General features: G+C 44.4%; 1 long non-coding RNA gene across 1 annotated transcript; it reads left to right on the top strand.

Moving 5' to 3' along the window:
* The first annotated feature begins 3,371 nt into the window (after positions 1-3,371).
* Positions 3,372-9,589, top strand: LOC106148783. The gene is made up of 4 exons (XR_001234475.1): positions 3,372-3,743; positions 4,180-4,261; positions 7,146-7,252; positions 9,238-9,589. It is a non-coding gene; the product is annotated as an uncharacterized LOC106148783 (long non-coding RNA).
* Positions 9,590-15,663: the final 6,074 nt, after the last annotated feature.

Here is a 15,663-nt window from a genome sequence, read left to right as displayed (position 1 = left end):
AGTCTCCCTGCGCGGGGCCGGCTCCCGACTGGCACCCCGTCTCCCCGACTTGTGGCTTTCAGTGCCCTGGTCAGTTCTCTGAAGAAGGGAGCTGGCCAGTTGCATCAGGAGCTGACGCATGCACGGTGGGGGTGGGGAGCCTCGACAGCGTCTGGCAGTGTCTGCAACACTCAGGTTGCTGCGGGGTTGGAGATAATCAACCCGGAGTTTTCCTCTTTGCAAGGGCTTGAACTGACCAATGGTGACAGCTGAGGGCGTGGAGAAATAAAGTCAGGAATGAATGAGTGGTCTTTCCTGGAAATGACTAGGTCCTCCGCAAGCTCTCCATGCATTTTATATAAAGTAGGTGCTTCGTAGCCAGTACTGGCAGAAGGGAATGTGGAAGATTTATAGACAAAGAAGTGAGGAACTGACTCGTTCAGGAAGCATTCGGATCCTATTTAAATCTTGGAATCTGATGAGTCACGGCTGTGTCACAGCGAAGCATTCGGGTTGTGAAACTGCGTGTGTTTTTCTGGCAGGCCTGTTCCGCCACCCGCCATTCTTGTCCTGCTCTGCGCTGTCCCTTTGCACTGTATTGCGTTTGATTTTCATGACACCCTGGGAGGCAGCGAGGTCAGCTGTTTTCCGGATGAGTAAACTGAGGCCGGATAGGTTAAATTCTTGCTTCTCAAATTTAGCAGCATATCACAATCATTGGCCGGAGTTTTGTAAGCTGTTCCTTGGAATGCTTGTGCGTGAGGACCAATTGCTGCTTTAAAAAAATTCCCAAGGTGATCCTGAAATACAGCTGGGTTGGGGAAAAGAGGAATTATATGACATTTCCCAGTGTCCTGAGAAAATAAGAAAGCACCCATTCTTAAATCTGTCTTTGCCCTTTACCCACCTCTATATTGAGTATTTACCTTTGACAAAGATTCTGCTGAATACGAGGAATGCAGCCCCGAGGAGACTGTTCCACTCCCTTGGCGTCCTGAGAGACCCCAGGTGGGGAAGGGATTGGGTGTAAAGTGTGAGGGACACAGGACAGCCCTACACTGTTGCCAGGAAACCATTCACGCTGCTGGGCAGACGGAGCCCGAGGTGAACTTGGGATAAGAAAGACATTGAACTGATAATTCCCAAAGCATGCAAACCTCATAAAACTTGAGTTTTCGTGCATTCGGGGAATAGTAATGTCAATCTTCACATGCAGGAGGGTCACTGGTCATGGTGGGCTGCTGGCACTGCCTGTGAAGACAATCAAATGTGCTATTACACATATCAAACACTCACTCTTATTAAAACATGAGGGAGGCCCCGGGAGGCTTACGGAAAGAGCTGTTCCTGATGTTTTCAAATTCCACAGCCAGATTCAGCTGCTTAGTGCAGAATTTTCTTATCGCTATCAGAGAACTTGCCTAGTGTCCAGACAGATACACAACTCATCCTTTGTTTCCTGCCTTCTAATGATTCAGCGGGGAATTGGAGGAACATTTTATTTTAGATAAAGCAGGTAGACAAAGGGCCTTTGAAGGGTCTGAACACGTTACTTTTAAGGTTTTTTTTGTTTGTTTTTTTCCGGTACCAGGATTTGAACTCACAACCTTGCGTTTGCCAGGAAGGCGCTGTGCCTCTGAGCTAAATCCCCAACCCCTACTTTTAAGGTTTTAAGGCCTGTGGACAGGTATTTCACCAAAGCAAGAGGGAGCCAAGGTTCCAGTCCTGCAGCCTGTGGCCCTGCCCTGGCACAGAGACCGGAGTGAAGCCTTTCCCGGGGTAGGCTGAGTCAGCGCAGCTCAGTGGGGCATCCACAGAAGAGCGGGGGACCTCAGTTCTGCCACACTTTCCTTGACGTGCTCCACTGCTGCCAGAAAGACACTATTTGCCCCGGAAAGTTTGATTTGTTTTGTTTTGTTTTGTGAGACAGGACCTTGCTAGCCGGGTAAACACTATTTGCCCCAGCAAGTTGGATTTGTTTTGTTTTGCTTTGAGATAGGACCTTGCTATAGTTCAGGCTGGCTGAGAACTCACAGCGATCCTCCTTCCTCAGCCTCCCGAGTCCTGGGACTGCAGGCGTGTGCCACCACGCCCGGCTAAATCAGGTTCTTTATGTGCTCTAAGTTTATTTCTTCCCAGTACTTTAGCACATTTTAAATAATCCTCAAGATAATTGTAAGGAATAATGTAGTCTTCCTAAGTCCTGTATTTTCTACAGGTTTTTGCCTTTCTAATTTAATGAATCATGATGTCTTCTTTTATCTTTTCTCATGTATTTTTTTTTTTTTTTTGCTCAGCAAATCTTCACAATAATCATGTTAATTCTTTAAATTCTTGTCCTATATCTTTCTCCTTTGTTTCTTTTTTGTTTGTTTGTGTATTGGTTTTATTTTTGAGATGGGGCCTTGCTCAGATTAGCCTTGAACTGGCTTTGTCACCCAGGATGGCCTTCTTCCCCCAGGTGATCCAGAGTGCTGGGATTACAGGCACGTGCCACCATGCCGGGTCCTTCGCATCATTTATGATCTCGTACTTTCCTGGGGAGGGGAGATCTGGTACTAAGAGTGGAGGTGATTTGTGCTGGTTGGTTCATGTATTAGAAACAATCTTCAACGCAACAGCGCTGGAAGGTAGACAGGAAGCCACTGCCCTTAGAAGTAGATTAATGACGTTGTTGATGGAATGAGTTCCTGATAAAAGGATGAGTTCAAACTTCCTTTTCCTGTTATTTTCTCTTTGCTCTTTTGCCATCAGATGACATAAGAAGGAAGCCCTTCCTCGCTGGGCCTACTCGCATATACTGTAATCCCAATACTCTGGAATCTTAGTTACTTTTCTCTCCTTGTTGAGACAAAACACCAAACACTCAAAGTTAAGGAAGGAAAGGTTTATCTAGCTCACAGTTTGTGGAGGTTTCAGTCCATAATCAGCTGGCTCCAAGGCAGGGTGGCATGGCAGAGGGCAACTGTTCACGGCAGCAGAAGACAGCAAAATCAACGAGAGCAAAAAAGGAACTTCATTTAAAGATAACTAAACACAATGTATTATTAACCATTGTTGTCCTCCTATTATCTGTTTTGAAATTTTGTTTTATTTTTTTCTCTTTAAAATAAAAAAAAGAGCAAAGAGGGGGAAAACCTCTTTCTGCCTCTTTTGTTTTATACAGGCTTCTGGGGTTAGGGCTGTGCCAATCCAACCAGTGGACTGATCCTGCAATCATCCACACTTAATCACAGCACACTTGATGTCAGAACTGCACGATGAATCAGCCACAATCTCTGGATTCAGCCACTTGCAGAAAAGCCTGTCTCCATGACTACATGAGGGTTTTCGAGGACATCTAGGCACAAACTGTAACAGGGAGGCTGACGCAGGAGGACTGCAAGTTTGAGCCTAGACTGAGCAATTTAGTGAGACCCTGTCTTAAAAAAACTAAAATGCTTGGCTTTGCTCAGTGCCAACGTCCTGTGTTAAATTTTCAGTGCTGAGAGCAAAAACAAATGACAAGAAACCCAAACAGACAAAAACTCTCACTACACGCAACCCCTGCGTCTTGGACGTCCCAGCCTCAGAACTATGAGCCTCTACATTTCAGTGCATTATATATTACCTGATCTCAGCACAGAGAGACTAAGACATAGAGCTGCATTTCAGAGTGTTTCCCTGTAGACAGCAGAGTGTCTGCAAAGGAAGTAATTAAACCGAGTGGGTGCTGATTGGATGACGATATGCCAAGATGTTAACATAGTGACTCATTCAGCAAGGTGAGTACTAACCTCAGTAAAGCAAGATTTGCCCCAATAAGCTGGCCTGGGATAATGCAAAGCTGACATTACGTGAACTTTTTTTTTTGTCTTTTTGAGACAGGGTCTCGCTATGCAGTTCATGCTATCCTTCAGTTCACTTTGTAGCCCAGGCTGGTCTCGAACTTGGAGCAATCCTCCTGCCTCAGCCTCCTAATTGCTGGGCTTACAGGCGTGCGCCACCACACCTGGCTTTAGGTGAACTTTTAACTGGGCAGGGTGTTGAAGACATGAGACACAGTGAACAACCTTTCAGACTTGGGGAACTGGGAGAGACTTCAAATTATGTTGAGGTTTAAGTATTGCCTATAACGCTAGCTAAGTAGATCTGCAGCTTATTTAAAAGGCGGTTTCTTCCAGGGTATAATGTTTCTAAATGCTTCCTCCTTGTGACCAGATGGAGCTTCTCCCAAGTGCAAGATCATTCTTCTTTGGTGAAACTCCTTGGCAAGCACTGCATGCCACTCTGACCATCCAGGGTAAGCTCACTGGGGCCAGGGCCGGGGCCTTGGGTGAGAATTCCAGCTCCAGCTCTTCCGCACACAGCTCCACAGCCAGTTTCCTCGCCCGCTGGGCTTCCTTCCTCGTAGGATGGAAACACTCCCAGCTGGCGCCTCCGAGGTCCCTGTGAGGACTCGGAGATGATGTATTTGAAGCTCTTGCTTGCTGCTGGTGGGTAAGTGCTCAGTAACTGCAATAATAATAGTTAACCTGATTATTACTAAATACTTATATTTGAAGGTGGCGGTTGAGTCCCTCTCTTCATCTCCTACTGCGCATTAAAAAAGTTCAAATTCCTTTTTGAAAACTTGGACATTGTCCCCCGTCCCATCCATCTGAGGTTATTTTACTTAGTAGCCGTTGTCCCCACACCCTCAAAAGACCGAGAAACTTCTTTTACCGCAGCATGTTTCTTGTGTATCGGCGACTTTGAATCACTAAAGGAAAGGTTGCGCCACTGTCACTACACTGAGCCTGGGGAGCTTTTTTGGCTGAGATACTGCTTTCCTTTTGAAAAGTCTACTCTAAGAGGGACAACCACCTGTGGGTGTAGCTCAGTGCCTAGCATTCATGAACACCGCCAAGTAAAAAATAAATGTAAAATAAAAACAAAAGAGACAGTCAGCATGTGAGCAGGTCCTGACAACAGCATGGGGAGGAAGGGTAGAGGTGTGGTGTTCTTGGCTCTCATGGTGGGTACAGTCTGTTGGGTGATGCGGATCTTATCAAATAGTCATAAAAAAAGAAGGCCTAATTAATAAGTCAAATAATACTATAAAGAAATAAAGCGTGTTTTCCTTATGAGGACACTAAGAAGAATCTTGGGTTCTACGAGGCTTCCCTGAGGAAGGGGCACCCAGACCACGCCCCAAGGAAGGAGTGGGGCCCAGCCTGGGCCATGCACAGGCCAGGGGGGTGGTGGGGAGCAGCTGGGCAGTGGAGCACTTTGTAGAGAAAGTATCAGAAAAAAGGTCAGAGAGCGAGGCCAGGGCTTAGAGGCACACTCCTGTGATTTCAGTGACTTGGAAGGCTGAGGCAGGAAGATCACAAGTTGGAGGCCAGCCTGGGCACTTAGCAAGAACCTGTCTCAAAGTAAAGAAAAAAGGGCTGAGGAGGTGCTCAGTGGCAGTGTCTGGCTAGCAGGTATGAGGGCCTTGGGTTGGATCTGCCCCACTGAAAGGAAAGAAAGGAAGAAAGAAGGAAACACAGGGACACGGCCAGCAAGGAGAGGTACCCGTCCCGTCCTGCAGGCCCTCGCAGGCCTCACGGGGGACAGCAGAAGGTGAAGCCACTGCAGGAGCAAGACTCGACTCGCACTTTGCCAGGCAGTGTGAGGAGGAAGACAGCCTCCGCTACCAAAGTCAGGGGAGGTGCAGAGGAAGGAGGGGCTCCTGCCGGGGGAGGTGTGGGCCCAAGGACAGGGAGGATGGGGATGACTCCCAGATCTCTGCCAAGGGCGCACTCAGGGAGATGGCACACTCTCTGAGACCCTCGCAGCGCCCACGCTTGGAGGCAAGTTGTGCACTTCACTTTAGACATGCTTAGAAGGTTCCAGAAGATTTCTGGTGGACGTGGAATGAAAAACAAACAGCTGGGTGTGGTGGTCTATCACTAAAGAAGCTGAGGAAGATCAAAGTTTGAGTCCTGCCTGGGAAACATAGTGAGACCCTGTGTTATGGTTGATACATTCTGTCAACTTGGGGAGTCTAGAGGTTTTACTAAGTGACTCAGCAGGAAGCCAGGGTGCTTACTTTGTATACATCCTGAGCCTGTGGAAGAGGAGGGCATGGAGATTATGTGAGAGCTACATGCCCCTTAGGTGGGGGTAGCCTGTTTACAATGTAAGGCAAAGCTGCTTGCAGTGATTCCTCCCATTTGCTCTGGCTGTTTGCTCTTCAGCTGCCATTCCCCCCTTTGCTCTTGTTGCTTTGTTATCTTCTGCCTTGGAGCCAGCCAAGTATGGACTGAAAGCTCCACACACTATTAGCGAAATAAACCTTTCCTTCCTTCATTTTGGGTGTTGGGTATTTTGTCTCAGTAAGGAGAGAAAAGTAACCAAGACACCCTGTCTTGAAAAGAAAAATAAAATAAAATAAAATAGGAGTGGATATGTAGCTCAGTGGTAAAGCACCCTTGGCTTCCATCCCTAGCCTCCCCAGCACAAAAAAAGAAAAAGCCCAAACAAAATAAAACAAAAACAGTGGAAGGACCTGCTGGACACTTTTGTCCAAACTACGATCATCATAAAGCTTTAAAGACTGCACTTGTGTTTGCTAGATTTAGAACCTTTCCTTTCAGAGCAGTTAAAACAAACCTTGCAAAATACAACACATTGGCAGCTGTTTAAGCTCTAATGTCCTCAGATTGAATGTGAGCGTTCAAATCTCTTCCCTCCTGAGTCCAGCTCAGAGAACAGTAAAATGATTTTTTTGAGACAGGGTCTCACTATGCAGTTCAGCCTGGCCTTGAGTTCACCTCGTAGCCCAGGCTGGTCTCAAACTTGCAATGATCCTCCTGCCTCAGCCTCCCAAGTGTTGGGATTACAGGTGTATGCCACCATACCCGGCTCCCTGTAAAATGATTTTTAACAAAACACTAAAGCACAGGGGCGAAGGCAATGGGAAGGAAAGGCAGCAATGAACTTAGAAACCAGGACGCTGAGGACACCATAGTGACTTATGTAGGACACCCAGGAAGCTGAAGCTTCAGGCTGATAAGAACCAGCCCAACGTCCACTACAGAGCCCTAAAAATTGGAGCAACATATATTTTAGGAATTAGGAATGAGAGTGGCTCTAGGGGTTTTGGTGGAATTCACTGTAAGAACCTGCCAGGTCTCTAATTCCCTACTCTCTCTGTTCAGGTGGATGACATCCTCTTCCTAGCTCATTCTGGTCGCAAAACCATGGGACTCTGGCTTGGTTGCTGGGAAAATATGAGGGCTGCAATATCGAGGACAAAGTACCAAGAGTAAGTCTGTGAACTGCTTCCAAGATTTAGCTACTAGGAATTGTGCTGCTGTACACATGGGAACGCACACGACACTGTAATATGATGCCTTTAGCTCTTTGGGGAAGATACCTAGAAGGGAAATACCTGGGCCAAATGGAAACCTCCATACTGATTTCCATAATGGTTGTGCTAGTTTACAGCTTATATGTCCATCAGCAGACACAAGGATAAAGAAAATGTGGCATCTCTACATAATACATCTATATGGAAAGGATAAATCTGAGGCATTTGTAGAAATAGATACACCTTGAAGATGTGTTAAGTGAAGTAAATCACCCAATAAAAATAAGCTAATTTAAGCCAATAATCACTGGCTTAAACACCAACGATTTCTCTCATTTGAGTAATCCAAGGTATAAATAAAGAACAAAATAAAAGACTGATAAAAAGAAACAGGGAGATGGATCTTTTCCAAATGGGAAGAGGACCAAGAGATGGAGTGTGTGGGGCGGGGGGTGGAGGATGTAGAAAGATTTACGGTGTGTCACGTACAAATACCAATTACCCTCAGTAAATGTAATCATTATGTCACAAACCAGAGCTAGAAAAAATGCTAACAGTAATAATAAAATGAGGGAAAGGGATCTAGAGATGGAGGGAGGGAGGTACGTGAGGAGAGGAGGAGGATAAAAGGAATGAAGATCCGTCCGGTATGTGTGCACCCTCCCTAAAGGAATGGAAGCACCGCGTTTGCAAGGGGCCTCCTAGCAGGAGGGAAAGGAGCAAGGGTGCGAACGGCGTCCTGAGACTCCCTCAGCCCTCCCTTCCCCGGCCCCTGCACCCTGGTAGCCATGCTTCTGTTTCCATGGGAGGAGGCTGGAGTTTCCAGCTGCAGAGAAAAGACCCTGACACTTCACCTCATCCAGAAACAAAACTCATGCAGAGTGTGCTTATTCACACAGAGCACCCCTTACAAAATGCTCTGTCCTCAAAATGAAAGTGGGCAGCCAGGGGTGGCCGGCTGTTTGAGGAAAGCCATTGAGTCACAGAGACCGAAAACAGAAGAGATCAACTTGGAGGAAACAAACTGAGCCAACAGGAAAATTTAACCCAACGCCTTAGTCTGCAGAGAGATAAGATATGAAACAATAACAAGGTTATCTACAAAAGGAATTTTCGGTGAGCTCCAAAGAAACCTACGCATTAAAACTATGACATTAGAAATGAGAACTGCGAGGTAAGGGCCAAAAGATAAAGTTAAGAAAATCTCCTAGGAAGAAGAGAAAAAGACTAATATAGGGTAGAGGAGAAGATGTGAAAATTAGAGGGCCGATCCAAGAAGTCCAATATCCAACAATGGGATTATGAAGAGAAGAGAAGAGAAGACAGTAAAATTAAAATAACCTCAGTTTTTAGATTAGAGGGCCCACAAACTACTAAGAACAGCGGGTTAAAATAGAGGCTGCGTGAGGATATCAGATTAAAAGTTTCATGGGTACATTTTAAGTACCTAAAACAGCGCCTGGCACCTACTGGGCACTCTATAAGTTTGAATTGTACAATAAACAAAAAATTCAGAGTAAGAGGGACAAAGATGAGCCTACAAACTTGCAGAAAAGTTTAATATAAAAAAAATTTTCAAAACAGTGTCATTTGATCTTAACAGCAACACCTGAATCTAGAAGATCATAGAACACTGCATTCAAAGTTGAGAGGAAAAATCAAGCTCCGTGCCTTTGAAAAGTAGCACTGTGGCTGGGAGCAGCAGCACAGGCCTGTTGTCACAGCACTCTGGGAGGCTGAGGCAGGGGGAATGCAAGTTTGAGCCCAGCCTGGACAATTTAGCAAATTAGTTAGACCGTGTTTCAAAATTTGTTTGAAAAGAGGGGTAGGGACTGGGGATGTAGCTCAGTGCCAAGACCCCGGGTTCAGTTGGGGTGGGGGTTGGGGATACAATGATATGTTCAGCTATATGTGATCTCCAAGTTTTACTTCCCTTGCAGCCTTTCTCAGAAAGCCCCTACATTGTGTCCTTCACTAAAACAAGGGCACAAGCTAGACTGAGGGAGACACCGGAATGCGGAAACAGGATCCAAGACCAGAGACAGGCAAAGCGAATCCTCAGGATGACCCAGAAAAGAGCCTCACCTGCCGCCTGGAGCTAGGGCTGGAGAGCATCGGCTGCGTTGGAGCAAGTCTGCCTTCCTGGAGAAGATGCAACTGTTCAAGTCCCTCGTGTGTCTGGCTATATTGAAAGGAGATCTATACACCTGAGAGCTACAATTAGTAATATGTAAATAAAAGAAAACCCAAGCAAACAATGGTGGAATAATCAAGACAGTAATTCAGGGACAATAAGAGGTAGTATAGGGAAGGAAACATTGTCACTGACTTCATGGTCCATAGGGATTAGCTGTGAATAATACTTCCCTGCTCCTAATAATGCAAACACTATTAGTATAGTCATGATCCTGGTGTTTCCACATAGGGATAATGGGTAGAGGGGAATGGTGCTCATGGTGGGAGTGTGGAAGGAGAGAAAAAGAGGCTAGCTCCTCAATTCTGGAGTGACATAACGCTAAAGAACGCCTAAGATGGAAAACCCGCTGAGTCACAATTCCAGTAAGGTACCTAACAACCCGGAGGGAAACACCTGATGAATCAGCCAGGCAGGGTGAGTAGCCTTAGGGAATACGGAGTTGGGCAGGGGAATGATTAGGAGATTGTTGTGCTCAAAACTTTACAGAACTGTTTGATTCTTTAAATTATATGCATGTGTAGCTTCAGTAAAAGAAAACATAAGCCAACAAAATTAGGCCGTGGAAATGCCTGCTGCCATGCAGATCTAATTGCTAATGCTTCCTAGTCAGCTGTTTTTCACTTCTTTGGACATCAGTTCATGTGAAAAAAAATGGAGATATCATGTTACTACATGTATGGTAACGGAGAAGATGAAATACAGCAAATGCATGAGGCCTTAGCACCATACCTGTCTACCCCCTACAAGATTCCTTTTGTTTTACTTTTTTGCATCCTTATTTCATTCATTTGGTCTATTCTCAGATTACCAAATTTCCATCATATCTATGATCGGATCATCTTCCCACATATTACAGCCAATTCGCTTTGCTTGGAATTCTGAGTGCTGTCAAAGGCACTGAAAGATGATATCAACATCTGCTAACGCGGCAAGAGCACATACAGCACACTGTCTGTCTGTCTGTCTATTCTTCTAGGACGTAGTTGGAAACATATTCATCAGGAATTGTAAGGAATCCATTTCTCACTTCGCTCTCCACATTATCTGGATACTTAAAATTTATTTGTACAATAGACAGGTAGTACTCTCTGATCACAAAGAAAACAGGTCTGTTTTAAAACCTCTTTCACTGTAAATTTCCAATATTACGATTTATTTTTAAAGGTGGCTTTTTCCCCACTCCTATGTGAATTTTACTAGTTTGGCTCCGTAAGAACCAGTGTCTTGCCAAGTGCCTAGGGCAGCTTCACTCTTCCTGCCCAACAAAGCAGCACCTACAGGCTGCAGCCTAAATCGCTCCAGTTTGCCCATCAAGAATCACAGGGTCCCTGGCTGCTCTGGGTCTCAGTCACAGTGTTAGGTTAAAATGCAAGTTCTAGTTTCTTCCTTCTAAGCCTAGTGTTTTGCTTTTTTGTTTTGTTTTGTTTGTCTTTTTGAGACAGGGTCTCACTATGCAGTTCAGGATGGCCTTGGTCTCATTTTGTACCCCAGGTTGGTTTTGAACTTGCAGTGATCCTCCTGCCTCAGCCTCCTGAGTGCTGGGATGACAGGAGTGTGCCACCAGGCCCAGCAATGCCTCATGTTCTTTTTACCACCAGAACTGACATCTCTGAGCTCAAATTCATAATATGAAGGTGTGGAATAAATTCCTGCCTGCCCTAATTTTCCATGAGTTACTGCAGTCTAGGACAAAATTAAAACTGTATCATTAACAATATTTATTCAAGATTGATATAAGGACTATGGATTCTCCAAGTGCCAAAAAAGTCCACATGATCATGAAGCCCAGTTTTTTTGCTTTCGATTTCTATTTCCTGACTTACATATAGATACCAAGATAAAATGGCAATGGGTTTTATTTTCACTTTTGCAATCACTTATCAAGGGATTTGGAAACTCATTATGTATTCACCCAGAAGCTGTAAAAAGCTGTGAAATTCACTGGGCTCGGAGCTTCCCAAGAGAACAGCTGTACTGGACAAGACAGCTGCTTCCAGCGATCGTTCCGGTACTTCTCAGAAATAATGGAGAGGCCACAGTAATTGCCTCCCAGGTCCACGCTTCCAGTTAGGGCCTACATGCAATGGCTGCAGATGACATCCCACAGGACCCTCCTCTTCGTGGATACCAGAAGCACGCAGCAAGCTGTGCTCAGACAGCTGAGGGGGTCACAGATGTCGCAGCTCAGCCTATTGCCCTGGGGGACTCAGATGGAACAGAAAACAAATCACTGCACGTGGTAGTAGAGTTTCAAACTGGGTGCAGATCAAAAAGACAGAGCGAGGTGGCCTTTCACTTAACTCTTGGCTAAAGTGAGTGTAATTAACTGTGTGACAAACCTTTCGAGGTGTCAACCCCATTGCCAACAACCCCTCGTGGCAGTTGGTCAGATGTCGACCCCAGTCTCAGTGGCTGTAATGCTTCAGTGACACAAAACTCTTCTATGATTAAAGACCCAGGACCCCATCTCAAAATACCTCTTTTGAAAGACAATTTCTTATGAGCTGATCTGAGAGATGATTATGTTTTAAGAGGCATGCTCCCAAACACCTCTCCTGAGCACACTTGAGCAACTTCTGAAGACTGTCTAACGCACTGATTAGAAGTTTCAGGTCCTTGAGCACGCTGTCACTTAATGAACCATTAACTAGAGCTAATTATTATCAATACATGGCAAACCTGGAAAATCCACCCCAGCCTTTGTATTCCCACATGTTCTCCTCAGCAAAAGGGAATGGGGTCAAGTGACAGAGGGAAGAGGAAGGGATGCAAAAAGAATTAAGATGTTCACTACCAACTCCCACGAGGACTGTAATCATTATGTACTACAACCATGCTAATAAAAATAAAAGTAGAATAAAAATTGAAAACTTAAAATTGGAGAGGGTGGTTATAGTCTAGGTGCTTTTACCTGCCACTGGGTGTCCCTTTGTAAGTGGCCTCTGTCCCAACCTTGCAACACATCTGTACAGATTTTTTTTTTTTTTGGTCTTTTTTATACGGGGCCTCACTATGCAGTTCAGGCTGGCCTTGAGCTCACTTTGTAGCCCAGGCTGGCCTCAAACTCGCAACGATCCTCCTGCCTCAGCCTCCCAAGTGCTGGGATTACAGGTGTGTGTACCACATCCAGTTCAGATCTTTCTTCTTTCTCCTCATACAATTTTTATCCTCTAGAGAATATAATGAAGTTAGTCAAAGATGCGTAAGACTGGTTCCGTTCCCTGTGTTCTCTCTTTCGGTCATGTTTCCATTTTTGTAGCTCTTAAGACAAATAAGATGCTGTCATCAGAGTTAACTGTGGTGAATAGTATACAAGGGACAGGGGTGAGTACCATGGGTCCTGGGTGTAAATCTGCAAAGGGTGGAAATCTAAGAGGTGTTTATACACCATGTAGTACCGCAATGCCATAAAGAAGTAAAAATTTAAATCACCTGTAGGATAATGGATGAACCTTGAGACTACAATGTTAAGTGAAATAAGTCAGACACACAGGTTTAAATATCACATGGTTTTTCTTATATGAGAAACCCAAAGTTTAAGAAACCCATAAATTAAACAGCAAAATGAAAGATACATAGCAAAAGGGAAGATAGATCTTTTGCAAATGGGAAAGGGACTGAGAGATGGAGGAGAGGGAGGTGAAGGGGGTGAAGAGGGAATTAATATGAAACATACACGTACCAGCTTCCCAGAAAGAATAAGATCATTGTGTACTGCAAACACGGATTTTTAAAAAGAATGTGTCTGAAGCTCTAACAGAGTGCTTGACACATAGTCAATGCCTGTTAAATGTTAGTTCATGCTTCGTGGCAATTTTATCATTATGGATTCCATCACTTTGTTGCTGGGGACAAGGAGTGAGCTTCCAGTCGTGGAGCACCATGTAATTCAATCAGTGGTGGAACTTGCTCAGCGTGCACTGGCTTCTAGGACTGGTGACTAAAAAGAATGCATTTAGCGCTCCTGACCCTTGCGAAGGGCAGTCAGCTGAAAGAGCCCGCGGATTACAATTCTAAAAACTCTGACAGGAAATATTTGCAAAATTTTGGACATACTCAAGCTTGCTGAGAAGCCACGGACCTAGTGAATTTGCTGAGATGACAAGTTGAACTGGGAGGACCGGGAGGCAGAGAGTGAGTTGCTCAGCTGCCTGGGAAGGCTGGGCGCCTGCTGGCATATCTCCTCTTCCTGGCGTGGCTCTCGGCTTATTGCACATGTCATCAATGGGAATATTATTTCAAGTGTGCCCCAACCGCTGCTTTTGGTCATACAAATAAAGCTCTAAAAGCAGTGATTGTTTTTAGTGTGGAAGTCGAGCTTTGTCATAAATTAGTGTATGGAATGTGTAACTTGGAAGTGGTTTCACTCGGTCCCATGAATGATTCTTTTATATTAAATAAACAAAAGATGTTAAGGTGTTTTAGTGAGTACTCCTACCCAATGCAAAATGTTTTCTTGCAATGAAAATGAAACTTTGATGAACCGTGAGAAGGCAGTGACTTATCCCATGGATACCTTCCTGCATGTGTGTAAGTACGTTTCTCAACTTATGCATTGAAGCACTGTTTGCACCACGAAAGAGTGGACGTAATGTCTATCAATGGGAGGTAATAAAATAAACTACAGAAACTTCAGCAGAGGAATATTATGAGAACATAAAAAAGAATGAGCAAGCTCTCCATGTATTGCTATGCAAAGATCCCTGGGTACTATGCAGAAAGAGCAAGGTGCAAAGGAGTATTGTAAGAAGTTGGAGGGAAATTGTAAACATTATATGTATGTATCTATCCATTCATAATGGCACAGGTTATCTCTGAAAGGATTCAGAAGAAAATGGTAACAGAATATTAGAGACTAGGGAGCTGATGACGGGAACAGAGAGAGGAGAGAAATCTCACTCCATATGCTTTAGTACATTGTGAATCATGACCCTACATGAATACATTTTTTTCTCTAGAAACTTTTTTATTTAAAAGAGGGAAATATAGTAAAGGCAGTGTTAAGTAGGGCGTCTGACTGTGAAACGGAGAGAAAGCCAAGAAATCAGATAAAATGTTTTGCTTTCCTGAATCTCGGAATTTCAAAGGTTTCTAGAAATACTCTTCAGGAACGTCAGGCAATGATGGTGTGGTGAAGCTCTCCGGCCATTCATCATTAGGTGACTCTGTGAGTCTCACATAGGAGGGTGAAGAAGACATTCTCCGATGTCGCACTATAACTTTCCCTCGTGTTGTCTCAGCACACCTTCCTCAGAACGCCGTGCTCCGCGCAGTGCGTGCGGCTTCCGTTCCGCCACCTCACGTCTGACTTCACCCTCCAGGCAGCAGCCCTGCGCTCACTTGCCGGTGACCCGGCTGGATTCAGTAGACCGGGAACGGGAATCTCATTTCCCTCATCAGTGTTTAATTGGCCATCGGGCGCCAATCCAGAAAGGACAGTAGGTGAAAATGAAGGAACCTGTGACACGTGTTTCTTACGAATGTCGGATATCACCGTAGTGGAAGACTGGTTGAGAAAGTCATTGTGAACTCTATGTTGATCTTTGCTATTTTCTGTAAATGTAAAACTGTCCAAAAGTTAATTAGTTAATTATATATATATATTTATGTGTGTGTGTACAGAGAGAGAAAGAGACTAAAATTAAGTGCTTCTTATTCCCAATTCTAATATAGTTTCTTTTTTTATTTTTTTGAGACAGGGTTTCACTATGCCATTCAGGTTGGCCTCTGTCTCACTTTGTAGCACAGGCTCAAGCTGGCCTTGAACTCACAGCGATCGTCCTGCCTCACCCCCCCCACCCCAGTGCTGGGATTACAGGCATACGCGGCCACATCCAACTTCTAATATATTTTGAAATTAAGAAAAAATTCTTTAAAAGTTATTAAAAATTCTTTACTTAGTTATTTTTAATTTTCTCTTTTTAAAAACGACTTCCAACTTCATTATTTTATTTTTGTGATTTTCTCAGACTCTTTTCTTTTGAGAGTCAATGATTGTTCATAATACCAACTGGACTAACTTGAGTTCAGTAACCTTTGACTCCACAATCTCTAGTGAATTGTTCAAAAACTGGCAGTCAGAGTTTCATGCTTTCTGCCTTGTTGTGATAAAAATCAGATAAAGATCACAGTGTAAAGACAATAGAGTGCAGATACGTTTTACATCAAT

Source organism: Chinchilla lanigera, unplaced genomic scaffold (assembly GCF_000276665.1).
Source record: "Chinchilla lanigera isolate Chin_1 unplaced genomic scaffold, ChiLan1.0 scaffold00002, whole genome shotgun sequence".
Taxonomy (NCBI): Eukaryota; Metazoa; Chordata; class Mammalia; order Rodentia; family Chinchillidae; genus Chinchilla; species Chinchilla lanigera.
The sequence above is the reverse complement of the archived record's forward strand: the minus strand, read 5'-3'. Positions and strand labels throughout refer to the sequence as shown.